Source organism: Pleurodeles waltl, chromosome 4_1 (assembly GCF_031143425.1).
Source record: "Pleurodeles waltl isolate 20211129_DDA chromosome 4_1, aPleWal1.hap1.20221129, whole genome shotgun sequence".
Classification (NCBI taxonomy): domain Eukaryota; kingdom Metazoa; phylum Chordata; class Amphibia; order Caudata; family Salamandridae; genus Pleurodeles; species Pleurodeles waltl.
Window position 1 is genome coordinate 906481253 of NC_090442.1, and position 13562 is coordinate 906494814.

Below are 13562 nucleotides of genomic sequence, written 5' to 3' on the forward strand. Positions count from 1 at the left end.
TTGTTGATTTCTGGTTACAATTGGAAATTACGTTGCATTCGCGCGCCTGCTGTGGCATTAGTGTGACAAGTTAATCTTCTTCATTAAGGACGTTTCCTATAAATGGATACAACATTTACTCATTGTTGACAGACTTAGTTGCCTAGCGTTGTTCTTTTTTGTCAAAGTTTATTATTTTATATTACCAATTTAAGTCTTTCAGCACAATGTGAAAAGGAATATAGAAGCAAAACTCCATCCAAATCATGAGATGTGACACATGCTATCTATTTTCAGATAAGTGACCGTTCAGTGTTAGAGTGGCCGAGCGCCCTAAATAATTGTATTAACAATCAAGACTTTTCGGGGCGTGGGTTCGAATCCGCTTTTAAGATAATTTTGTACTCCATATCTGAATGGTTTTTACTTACTCTGATATACTTCCAGCACAATAAATGTATATTACTTTCAGCAAGTCGTAATATTCGTGCACCTGCTATGGTATAACGAATCCATCTTCTTCAATAGGGACGTTTTCTATATGTTACATGTTGCTCATTCGTGATCTATAGGAGTCGAATCTTCCGTGCATAACATTCCTAATTTTTTACTTTTTGTCAACGTGTAATTTTCCGACTTCGTTTTCCCCAATTTATCTGTTTCATCACAAGATAAAGGGAAAGATAGCAGAGAAGCCCACATCCCAGCAGCTGAAGATAGATGGGCTTAACAAACACGCAAAACGAGGCACAGGGAGAAACAAATAATTTGTGTCTTCCTTCCTTCCATGAAAGTGAAATCTGATCTGCCCATTTGACCATGGTTCGCATTTTAGATGAAGAGTGAAAGATGCCTCCGAGGCCGGCTTTAGGGCAGTGCTGGGTGGAGAAGAGGGATGGGTGGCGGGCGGGGGTGGCGCTTGGGATGTTTGGGGAAGGGATGCAATGACCTTTAGGGGGCGCTGTGTTTAGCACTAACTCACGATTTAAAAGCACCTGCTGCAGAGTGTTGCACAGGGCACAAGTCCTAAAAATAGAAGTGGGGGGACTAAACAAGTTAGGCAGTCTGAGTGAAATCCTGGCACGTGACATCACATGTGACATCAGAGAAAGTGGCATCAGAAGCCATGACTTTGCAGGAAGTGTCATCAGATCCCGAGACCTCACACATATGTGTAGTGGGACTATCATGAGTACAGTTGAGAACATTACGAGCATACACACAAACACTTTATGTTTAGGCAGTTTAGGCAGAAGACTCACGCTTTTGTAAGCTACACATAAGACAATGTTGCCTTTTGTTAGTGTAAGGCTTCCTTTACCCAAGGACTTAACAAGCTAGCTCTAGCGCCAACCTACCCCACCAGGTGTAATATGCCATATGCAGCACATTTCCATCCAGATGAGATTGTATTAGCTGTCTGGCTCTCCAGAGGTGAGACCTCACGCCTATGCAAAGTATGCTAACCCTTCAATCAATCAATCAGTTTTTATAAAGTGCAGCTACTCACCCTTGAGGTTCTCAAGGCGCTGGAGGGGGTGGGGGGGGCTTCATCCGAAGAGCCACGTCTTGAGGTACTTCCTGAAGGTAGTAAGCGATGGGCTTTGTCTGAGGTGCAAGGGGAGGTTGTTCCAGCTCTTTGCTGCAATGTAGGTGAAGAATCATCCACCTGCGGTGGTTTTACAAATGCGGGGGATGGTGACCAGGGTTAGCTAGGCAGAGCGGAGGTATCTGGCAGGGGTGTGGAAGGAGACTTGGGGATTTAGGTAGGCTGGTCTGACGTTGTGTATGGCCTTGTAGGTGTGGGTGAGTAGCTTGAAGGAGATTCATTTCTCAACCGGGAGCCTGAAGGGTCCTCAGGTGTTGGGAGATATGTTCTCGTTGTGGGAGGTTCAGGATCAGTCCAGCGGTGGTATTCTGGATGAGTTGTAGTTTTTGGATGTTTCTCTCCAAGGTGCCGGCATAGAGAGCATTGCCATAGTCGAGCTTGCTTGTGACTGAGGCGTGGCGGACTGTCCTGCAGCAGTCTGCTGGGATCCACCTGAAGACATTTTTAAGTTTGCAGAGTATGTGCCAGCAGGAGGAGGAGACTGAGTTTACCTGACGGGTCATGGATAGGGAGGAGTAGAGGATGATGCCTCGGTTGGAGGCGTGCTCATTCGGTGTGGGGGGGTGCTGAGGAAAGTGTGCCACCAGAGGTCATTACATGCTGAGGTGGCGTTTCCGAAGATGATGAGCTCGGTCTTGTCAGAGTTGAGCTTGAGGCAGCTTTCTCACATCCAGGTGGCGACGGCTTCCATTCCTGAGTGGAAGTTCCTTTTGGCCATGTCTGGGTCTTCGGTAAGGGAGAAGATGAGTTGTGTGTCATCAGCAAACAACACAATGTTCATTCCATGGCTTCTGACGATGGCTACGATTGGGGCCATATATGCGTTGAAAAGATTTGGACTCAAAGAGGATCCTTGGGGGACTCCGCAGTTGACTTCTGTGGGTCTGGATGTGTAGGGTGGGAGTCTGACCCTATGAGTCCTCCCGGAGAGGAAGGAGTGGATCCATTCCAGGGCTTTTACACAGATTCCCTATCTCCCCCAACACTCCTCCCCCCCAGCTACCACCACTTAGTTTGTCTGTGGTGGGAACCTGCACTCAGTTTAGGAGTTTGGGGCTTATTTTTCACCAACAGACCATGACCCAGTGAAAGATAGAAAGGCAGAAAAGGAAGAAAGGAGAAATAGAGATAAGAAAACAAAGATGAAGTTGGAAAAGGAGACAAAAAAAATCTTCACAAATAGGCAAGTGTAGATTAGTGAAAGAGAAAGGTTATGGCAATCTTGATATGCAGAAATAGGGCCATGGGAAACACGTTGGGGCTCTGCATTTATGTTCACAAACTATTTACTGCCCCCCCCAAATGTCACCTCCACTTTTAGCAGCAGATGTATTGTGTCCTTACAGTGTCGCATAACTATATCGAAACCACCCTCACATTCACCAGCACAACCGGACAGGTCACCGTGAAATCAGTACAACCAGAATACCCAGCCAAAGATTGGGTCATAAATTTCAAAGTAAGAGGTATCAGCTCCACATCAAAATAAGTGTAAACCACCCAAATATCCAAGGATGAGTAGGAAATGGTGATAACTATAACTCCAAAAAAAGGCACATGTAATTCCTGTTCCAACTAGCACTGTGAAGAAAATATTGGCCTTCAGAAAGAAATATTGCTGGTTTGCATAGAAAAACAATCCAAGTGGGGAGATGTAGGAATAACAAGAGACACCACAAACTATAGCCAGCAATCAGAATCTGCACTAGACTCTGCTTGTTAACTAGTCCTTTGCACAGCCTAGTTGGCTTTCTTGTTTACAGAAACACTGACTTGTCAGCTCACCTATGCACTGTAACCTTCACCCTGAATGAGCCAATGCTAAGTAAGGACACATGACCTCTAATTTCATACTTATCATAACTCTAAATTACTTCAGTCTCCCAGACCTAAGAGCATAAGAAAAAAGCTACTGTGTGATATTTTCTTATTATACAGTTCATCACAAATTTTGCAGCATTGCTGCAGTAGGTAGGTATGAGAAGAATTGAGATGCTTCTTCGTCTGGGTGATGGTGTTGTTAATTAAAGTTGTCCCCACAATATAGTAGGAGGAATGATCTCCAAGATCATAATCTAGACGTTGCTGTAAAAATGACATTTAGTGAAGTTACCATCTCAGTAAAAACATAAATAATAACAAAACGACAAAAACATACTACGTGGCCTGTGAGATATATTGGTATTTAAAGGTGCACATTCAATTGTCATCTAACGAAGTGGCTGAGTGGTTAAGGGGATGGACTGCTAATCCATTGTGATCTGCACGCGTGGGTTCGAGTCCCACCTTCGTCGGTTCCCTGATTTGTTTTGTAATTACTTAGGTTCTGCCTTTGGTCTGAACAAGAGAGACCAAGGAGCATTACACCAATATATCCCAGCATTATAATTGTTGATTTCTGGTTACAATTGGAAATTACGTTGCATTCGCGCGCCTGCTGTGGCATTAGTGTGACAAGTTCATCTTCTTCATTAAGGACGTTTCCTATAAATGGATACAACATTTACTCATTGTTGACAGACTTAGTTGCCTAGCGTTGTTCTTTTTTGTCAAAGTTTATTATTTTATATTACCAATTTAAGTCTTTCAGCACAATGCGAAAAGGAATATAGAAGCAAAACTCCATCCAAATCATAAGATGTGACACATGCTATCTATTTTCAGATAAGTGACCGTTGTATCTCAGAGTTAGAGTGGCCGAGCGCCCTAAATAATTGTATTTACAATCAAGTCTTTTCGGGGCGTGTATTCGAATCCCCTTGCTCCGCTTTTAAGATAATTTTGTACTCCATATCTGAATGGTTTTTACTTACTCTGATATACTTCCAGCACAATAAATGTATATTACTTTCAGCAAGTCGTAATATTCGTGCACCTGCTATGGTATAACCCATTTAACCCATTTATTTAATTGTTATTGGCCTATCCGGCCTTAACAATAATCACACAATAGATATCAATCCATCAAACTCAATAAAAATCACATCGAATAAAACATCTCAATAAAAGAAAAATATGCTTGAATTTTTGATTTAACATGTGCCAAAAATGTATCCAATTTACCATGTATTATCGTAAAACCTAATTTGACCATAATTTACATAAAAACTTAACTTATTCTAGAAAAACATTATAAGTCTGATATTTAAAATGTCTTATTATGGGACGAATCATTTGGGGCCTTGCATTGCCTTCCAACCATTTAATAAAAGCCCGAGGCCTAACCCAGTTTTTCACTACCCTGCACCGATTTCCCAGGCTAAATAGCTACGGGATAACATAGGCTATTATGCCTGTACCAACTGTGGGTGCATTGATAGACGAAGTTTCCATGCTTCCAAGATATAAGTTGAGACCTTTATCACAATGTATTTCTCATCTGAACGCATACATAGCGCTTCCGCCTCCTTGCACTTCCTAACTCCGTAAGATCTGAAAAGTGGACGAAGGTACAGTTCTGAAAAGTGGACGAAGGTACAGTCTATGGTATAACGAATCCATCTTCTTCAATAGGGACGTTTTCTATATATTACATGTTGCTCATTCGTGATCTATAGGAGTCGAATCTTCCGTGCATAACATTCCTAATTTTTTACTTTTTGCCAACGTGTAATTTTCCGACTTCGTTTTCCCCAATTTATCTGTTTCATCACAAGATAAAGGGAAAGATAGCAGCGAAACCCACATCCCAGCAGCTGAAGATAGATGGGCTTAACAAACACGCAAAACGAGGCACTGGGAGAAACAAATAATTTGTGTCTTCCTTCCTTCCATGAAAGTGAAATCTGATCTGCCCATTTGACCATGGTTCGCATTTTAGATGAAGAGTGAAAGATGCCTCCGAGGCCGGCTTTAGGGCAGTGCTGGGTGGAGAAGGGGGATGGGGGGCGGGTGGGGGTGGCGCTTGGGAAGTTTGGGGAAGGGATGCACTGACCTTTAGGGGGCGCTGTGTTTAGCACTAACTTACGATTCAAAAGCACCTGCTGCAGAGTGTTGCACAGGGCACAAGTCCTAAAAATAGAAGTGGGGGGACTAAACAAGTTAGGCAGTATGAGTGAAATCCTGGCACGTGACATCATATGTGACATCAGAGAAAGTGGCATCAGAAGCCATGACTTTGCAGGAAGTGACATCAGATCTTGAGACCTCACACATATGTGTAGTGGGACTATCATGAGTATAGTTGAGAACATTACGAGCATACACACAAACACTTTATGTTTAGGCAGTTTAGGCAGAAGACTCACGCTTTTGTAAGCTACACACAACACAATGTTGCCTTTTGTTAGTGTAAGGCTTCCTTTACCCAAGGATTTAACAAGCTAGCTCTAGCGCCAACCTACCCCACCAGGTGTAATATGCCATATGCAGCACATTTCCATCCAGATGAATTTGTATTAGCTGTCTGGCTCTCCAGAGGTGAGACCTCACGCCTATGCAAAGTATGCTAACCCTTCAATCAATCAATCCGTTTTTATAAAGTGCAGCTACTCACCCTTGAGGTTCTCAAGACGCTGGAGGGGGGTGGGGGGGCTTCATCCGAAGAGCCACGTCTTGAGGTACTTCCTGAAGGTAGTAAGCGATGGGCTTTGTCTGAGGTGCAAGGGGAGGTTGTTCCAGATCTTTGCTGCAATGTAGGTGAAGAATCATCTACCTGCGGTGGTTTTACAAATGCGGGGGATGGTGACCAGGGCCAGCTAGGCAGAGCGGAGGTATCTGGCAGGGGTGTGGAAGGAGACGCGAGGATTTAGGTAGGCTGGTCTGACGTTGTGTATGGCCTTGTAGGTGTGGGTGAGTAGCTTGAAGGAGATTCATTTCTCAACCGGGAGCCTGAAGGGTCCTCAGGTGTTGGGAGATATGTTCTCGGTGTGGGAGGTTCAGGATCAGTCCAGCGGCGGTATTCTGGATGAGTTGTAGTTTTTGGATGTTTCTCTCCAATGTGCCGGCATAGAGAGCATTGCCATAGTCGAGCTTGCTTGTGACTGAGGCGTGGCGGACTGTCCTGCAGCAGTCTGCTGGGATCCACCTGAAGACATTTTAAAATTTGCGGAGTATGTGCCAGCAGGAGGAGGAGACTGAGTTTACCTGACGGGTCATGGATAGGGAGGAGTAGAGGATGATGCCTCGGTTGGAGGCATGCTCATTCGGTGTGGGGGGGTGCTGAGGGATGTGTGCCACCAGAGGTCATTACATGCTGAGGTGGCGTTTCCGAAGATGATGAGCTCGGTCTTGTCAGAGTTGAGCTTGAGGCAGCTTTCTCACATCCAGGTGGCGACGGCTTCCATTCCTGAGTGGAAGTTCCTTTTGGCCATGTCTGGGTCTTCGGTAAGGGAGAAGATGAGTTGTGTGTCATCAGCATAAAACACAATGTTCATTCCATGGCTTCTGACGATGGCTACGATTGGGGCCATATATACGTTGAAAAGAGTTGGACTCAAAGAGGATCCTTGGGGGACTCCGCAGTTGACTCCTGTGGGTCTGGATGTGTAGGGTGGGAGTCTGACCCTATGAGTCCTCCCGGAGAGGAAGGAGTGGATCCATTCCAGGGCTTTTACACAGATTCCCTATCTCCCCCAACACTCCTCCCCCCCAGCTACCACCACTTAGTTTGTCTGTGGTGGGAACCTGCACTCAGTTTAGGAGTTTGGGGCTTATTTTTCACCAACAGACCATGACCCAGTGAAAGATAGAAAGGCAGAAAAGGAAGAAAGGAGAAATAGAGATAAGAAAACAAAGATGAAGTTGGAAAAGGAGACAAAAAAAATCTTCACAAATAGGCAAGTGTAGATTAGTGAAAGAGAAAGGTTATGGCAATCTTGATATGCAGAAATAGGGCCATGGGAAACACGTTGGGGCTCTGCATTTATGTTCACAAATTATTCACTGCCCCCCCAAATGTCACCTCCACTTTTAGCAGCAGACGTATTGTGTCCTTACTGTGTCGCATAACTATATCGAAACCACCCTCACATTCACCAGCACAACCGGACAGGTCACCGTGAAATCAGTACAACCAGAATACCCAGCCAAAGATTGGGTCATAAATTTCAAAGTTAGAGGTATCAGCTCCACATCAAAATAAGCGTAAACCACCCAAATATCCAAGGATGAGTAGGAAATGGTGATAACTATAACTCCAAAAAAAGGCACATGTAATTCCTGTTCCAACTAGCACTGTGAAGAAAATATTGGCCTTCAGAAGGAAATATTGCTGGTTTGCATAGAAAAACAATCCAAGTGGGGAGATGTAGGAATAACAAGAGACACCACAAACTATAGCCAGCAATCAGAATCTGCACTAGACTCTGCTTGTTAACTAGTCCTTTGCACAGCCTAGTTGGCTTTCTTGTTTACAGAAACACTGACTTGTCAGCTCACCTATGCACTGTAACCTTCACCCTGAATGAGCCAATGCTAAGTAAGGACACATGACCTCTAATTTCATACTTATCATAACTCTAAATTACTTCAGTCTCCCAGACCTAAGAGCATAAGAAAAAAGCTACTGTGTGATATTTTCTTATTATACAGTTCATCACAAATTTTGCAGCATTGCTGCAGTAGGTAGGTTGAGAAGAATTGAGATGCTTCTTCGTCGGGGTGATGGTGTTGTTAATTAAAGTTGTCCCCACAATATAGTAGGAGGAATGATCTCCAAGATCATAATCTAGACGTTGCCGTAAAAATGACATTTAGTGAAGTTACGATCTCAGTAAAAACATAAATAATAACAAAACAACAAAAACATACTACGTGGCCTGTGAGATATATTTGTATTTAAAGGTGCACGGTCAATTGTCATCTGACGAAGTGGCCGAGTGGTTAAGGCGATGGACTGCTAATCCATTGTGCTCTGCACGCGTGGGTTCGAATCCCACCTTCGTCGGTTCCCCGATCTGTTTTGTAATTACTTAGGCTTTGCCTTTGGTCTGAACAAGAGAGACCAAGGAGCATTACACCAATATATCCCAGCATTATAATTGTTGATTTCTGGTTACAATTGGAAATTACGTTGCATTCGCGCGCCTGCTGTGGCATTAGTGTGACAAGTTCATCTTCTTCATTAAGGACGTTTCCTATAAATGGATACAACATTTACTCATTGTTGAAAGACTTAGTTGCCTAGGGTTGTTCTTTTTTGTCAAAGTTTATTATTTTATATTACCAATTTAAGTTTTTCAGCACTATGTGAAAAGGAATATAAAAGCAAAACTCCATCCAAATCATGAGATGTGACACGTGCTATCTATTTTCAGATAAGTGACTGTTCTATCTCAGTGTTAGAGTGGCCGAGCGCCCTAAATAATTGTATTAACAATCAAGTCTTTTCGGGGCGTGGGTTTGAATCCGCTTTTAAGATAATTTTGTACTCCATATCTGAATGGTTTTTACTTACTCTGATATACTTCCAGCACAATAAATGTATATTACTTTCAGCAAGTCATAATATTCGTGCACCTGCTATGGTATAACGAATTCATCTTATTCAATAGGGACGTTTTCTATATATTACATGTTGCTCATTCGTGATCTATAGGAGTCGAATCTTCCGTGCATAACATTCCTAATTTTTTACTTTTTGCCAACGTGTAATTTTCCGACTTCGTTTTCCCCAATTTATCTGTTTCATCACAAGATAAAGGGAAAGATAGCAGCGAAACCCACATCGCAGCAGCTGACAATAGATGGGCTTAACAAACACGCAAAACGAGGCACAGGGAGAAACAAATAATTTGTGTCTTCCTTCCTTCCATGAAAGTGAAATCTGATCTGCCCATTTGACCATGGTTCGCATTTTAGATGAAGAGTGAAAGATGCCTCTGAGGCCGGCTTTAGGGCAGTGCTGGGTGGAGAAGGGGGATGGGTGGCGGGCGGGGGTGGCGCTTGGGATGTTTGGGGAAGGGATGCACTGACCTTTAGGGGGCGCTGTGTTTAGCACTAACTTACGATTCAAAAGCACCTGCTGCAGAGTGTTGCACAGGGCACAAGTCCTAAAAATAGAAGTGGGGGGACTAAACAAGTTAGGCAGTATGAGTGAAATCCTGGCACGTGACATCACATGTGACATCAGAGAAAGTGGCATCAGAAGCCATGACTTTGCAGGAAGTGACATCAGATCTTGAGACCTCACACATATGTGTAGTGGGACTATCATGAGTATAGTTGAGAACATTACGAGCATACACACAAACACTTTGGGGGTTATTCTAACTTTGGAGGAGTGTTAATCCGTCCCAAAAGTGACGGTAAAGTGACGGATATACCACCAGCCGTATTACGAGTTCCATAGGATATAATGGACTCGTAATACGGCTGGTGGTAAATCCGTCACTTTTCCGTCACTTTTGGGACGGATTAACACCTCCTCCAAAGTTAGAATAACCCCCTTTATGTTTAGGCAGTTTAGGCAGAAGACTCACGCTTTTGTAAGCTACACATAACACAATGTTGCCTTTTGTTAGTGTAAGGCTTCCTTTACCCAAGGATTTAACAAGCTACCTCTAGCGCCAACCTACCCCACCAGGTGTAATATGCCATATGCAGCACATTTCCATCCAGATGAGATTGTATTAGCTATCTGGCTCTCCAGAGGTGAGACCTCACGCCTATGCAAAGTATGCTAACCCTTCAATCAATCAATCAGTTTTTATAAAGTGCAGCTACTCTCCCTTGAGGTTCTCAAGGCACTGGAGGGGGGTGGGGGGGGGGGGCTTCATCCGAAGAGCCACGTCTTGAGGTACTTCCTGAAGGTAATAAGCGATGGGCTTTGTCTTTGGTGCAAGGGGAGGTTGTTCCAGCTCTTTGCTGCAATGTAGGTGAAGAATCATCCACCTGCGGTGGTTTTACAAATGCGGGGGATGGTGACCAAGGCCAGCTAGGCAGAGCGGAGGTATCTGGCAGGGGTGTGGAAGGAGACGAGGGGATTTAGGTAGGCTGGTCTGACGTTGTGTATGGCCTTGTAGGTGTGGGTGAGTAGCTTGAAGGAGGTTCATTTCTCAACCGGGAGCCTGAAGGGTCCTCAGGTGTTGGGAGATATGTTCTCGGTGTGGGAGGTTTCAGGATCAGTCCAGCGGCGGTATTCTGGATGAGTTGTAGTTTTTGGATGTTTCTCTCCAAGGTGCCGGCATAGAGAGCATTGCCATAGTCGAGCTTGCTTGTGACTGAGGCGTAGCGGACTGTCCTGCAGCAGTCTGCTGGGATCCACCTGAAGACATTTTAAAGTTTGCGGAGTATGTGCCAGCAGGAGGAGGAGACTGAGTTTACCTGACGGGTCATGGATAGGGAGGAGTAGAGGATGATGCCTCGGTTGGAGGCGTGCTCATTCGGTGTGGGGGGGTGCTGAGGGATGTGTGCCACCGGAGGTCATTACATGCTGAGGTGGCGTTTCCGAAGATGATGAGCTCGGTCTTGTCAGAGTTGAGCTTGAGGCAGCTTTCTCACATCCAGGTGGCGACGGCTTCCATTCCTGAGTGGAAGTTCCTTTTGGCCATGTCTGGGTCTTCGGTAAGGGAGAAGATGAGTTGTGTGTCATCAGCATACAACACAATGTTCATTCCATGGCTTCTGACGATGGCTACGATTGGGGCCATATATACGTTGAAAAGAGTTGGACTCAAAGAGGATCCTTGGGGGACTCCGCAGTTGACTCCTGTGGGTCTGGATGTGTAGGGTGGGAGTCTGACCCTATGAGTCCTCCCGGAGTGGAAGGAGTGGATCCATTCCAGGGCTTTTACACAGATTCCCTATCTCCCCCAACACTCCTCCCCCCCAGCTACCACCACTTAGTTTGTCTGTGGTGGGAACCTGCACTCAGTTTAGGAGTTTGGGCCTTATTTTTCACCAACAGACCATGACCCAGTGAAAGATAGAAAGGCAGAAAAGGAAGAAAGGAGAAATAGAGATAAGAAAACAAAGATGAAGTTGGAAAAGGAGACGAAAAAAATCTTCACAAATAGGCAAGTGTAGATTAGTGAACGAGAAAGGTTATGGCAATCTTGATATGCAGAAATAGGGCCATGGGAAACACGTTGGGGCTCTGCATTTATGTTCACAAACTATTCACTGCCCCCCCAAATGTCACCTCTACTTTTAGCAGCAGACGTATTGTGTCCTTACTGTGTCGCATAACTATATCGAAACCACCCTCACATTCACCAGCACAACCGGACAGGTCACCGTGAAATCAGTACAACCAGAATACCCAGCCAATGATTGGGTCATAAATTTCAAAGTAAGAGGTATCAGCTCCACATCAAAATAAGCGTAAACCACCCAAATATCCAAGGATGAGTAGGAAAGGGTGATAACTATAACTCCAAAAAAAGGCACATGTAATTCCTGTTCCAACTAGCACTGTGAAGAAAATATTGGCCTTCAGAAGGAAATATTGCTGGTTTGCATAGAAAAACAATCCAAGTGGGGAGATGTAGGAATAACAAGAGACACCACAAACTATAGCCAGCAATCAGAATCTGCACTAGACTCTGCTTGTTAACTAGTCCTTTGCACAGCCTAGTTGGCTTTCTTGTTTACAGAAACACTGACTTTTCAGCTCACCTATGCACTGTAACCTTCACCCAGAATGAGCCAATGCTAAGTAAGGACACATGACCTCTAATTTCATACTTATCATAACTCTAAATTACTTCAGTCTCCCAGACCTAAGAGCATAAGAAAAAAGCTACTGTGTGATATTTTCTTATCATACAGTTCATCACAAATTTTGCAGCATTGCTGCAGTAGGTAGGTATGAGAAGAATTGAGATGCTTCTTCGTCGGGGTGATGGTGTTGTTAATTAAAGTTGTCCCCACAATATAGTAGGAGGAATGATCTCCAAGATCATAATCTAGACGTTGCTGTAAAAATGACATTTAGTGAAGTTACCATCTCAGTAAAAACATAAATAATAACAAAACAACAAAGACATACTAAGTGGCCTGTGAGATATATTGGTATTTAAAGGTGCGCATGCAATTGTCATCTGATAAAGTGGACGAGTGGTTAAGGCGATGGACTGCTAATCCATTGTGCTTTGCACGCGTGGGTTCGAATCCCACCTTCGTCGGTTCCCCGATCCGTTTTGTAATTACTTAGGCTTTGCCTTTGGTCTGAACAAGAGAGACCAAGGAGCATTACACCAATAAATCCCAGCATTATAATTGTTGATTTCTGGTTACAATTGGAAATTACGTTGCATTCGCGCGCCTGCTGTGGCATTAGTGTGACAAGTTCATCTTCTTCATTAAGGACGTTTCCTATAAATGGATACAACATTTACTCATTGTTGACAGACTTAGTTGCCTAGGGTTGTTCTTTTTTGTCAAAGTTTATTATTTTATATTACCAATTTAAGTCTTTCAGCACTATGTGAAAAGGAATATAGAAGCAAAACTCCATCCAAATCATGAGATGTGACACATGCTATCTATTTTCAGATAAATGACCGTTCTATCTCAGTGTTAGAGTGGCCGAGCGCCCTAAATAATTGTATTAGCAATCAAGTCTTTTCGGGGCGTGGGTTCGAATCCCCTTACTCCGCTTTTAAGATAATTTTGTACTCCATATCTGAATGGTTTTTACTTACTCTGATATACTTCCAGCACAATAAATGTATATTACTTTCAGCAAGTCGTAATATTCGTGCACCTGCTATGGTATAACGAATTCATCATCTTCAATAGGGACGTTTTCTATATATTACATGTTGCTCATTCGTGATCTATAGGAGTCGAATCTTCCGTGCATAACATTCCTAATTTTTTACTTTTTGCCAACGTGTAATTTTCCGACTTCGTTTTCCCCAATTTATCTGTTTCATCACAAGATAAAGGGAAAGATAGCAGCGAAACCCACATCCCAGCAGCTGAAGATAGATGGGCTTAACAAACACGCAAAACGAGGCACAGGGAGAAACAAATAATTTGTGTCTTCCTTCCTTCCATGAAAGTGAAATCTGATCTGCCCATTTGACCA

General features: G+C 43.7%; 3 non-coding genes across 3 annotated transcripts; all 3 read left to right on the forward strand.

Annotated features, from left to right (window-relative positions):
* The first annotated feature begins 3800 nt into the window (after positions 1-3800).
* On the forward strand, positions 3801-3882 carry TRNAS-GCU (transfer RNA serine (anticodon GCU)). Its single transcript has one exon. It is a non-coding gene; the product is annotated as a tRNA-Ser (tRNA).
* Positions 3883-8392: 4510 nt separating this feature from the next.
* TRNAS-GCU (transfer RNA serine (anticodon GCU)) lies at positions 8393-8474 on the forward strand. Its single transcript has one exon. It is a non-coding gene; the product is annotated as a tRNA-Ser (tRNA).
* Positions 8475-12572: 4098 nt separating this feature from the next.
* Positions 12573-12654, forward strand: TRNAS-GCU (transfer RNA serine (anticodon GCU)). The gene has a single exon. It is a non-coding gene; the product is annotated as a tRNA-Ser (tRNA).
* Positions 12655-13562: the final 908 nt, after the last annotated feature.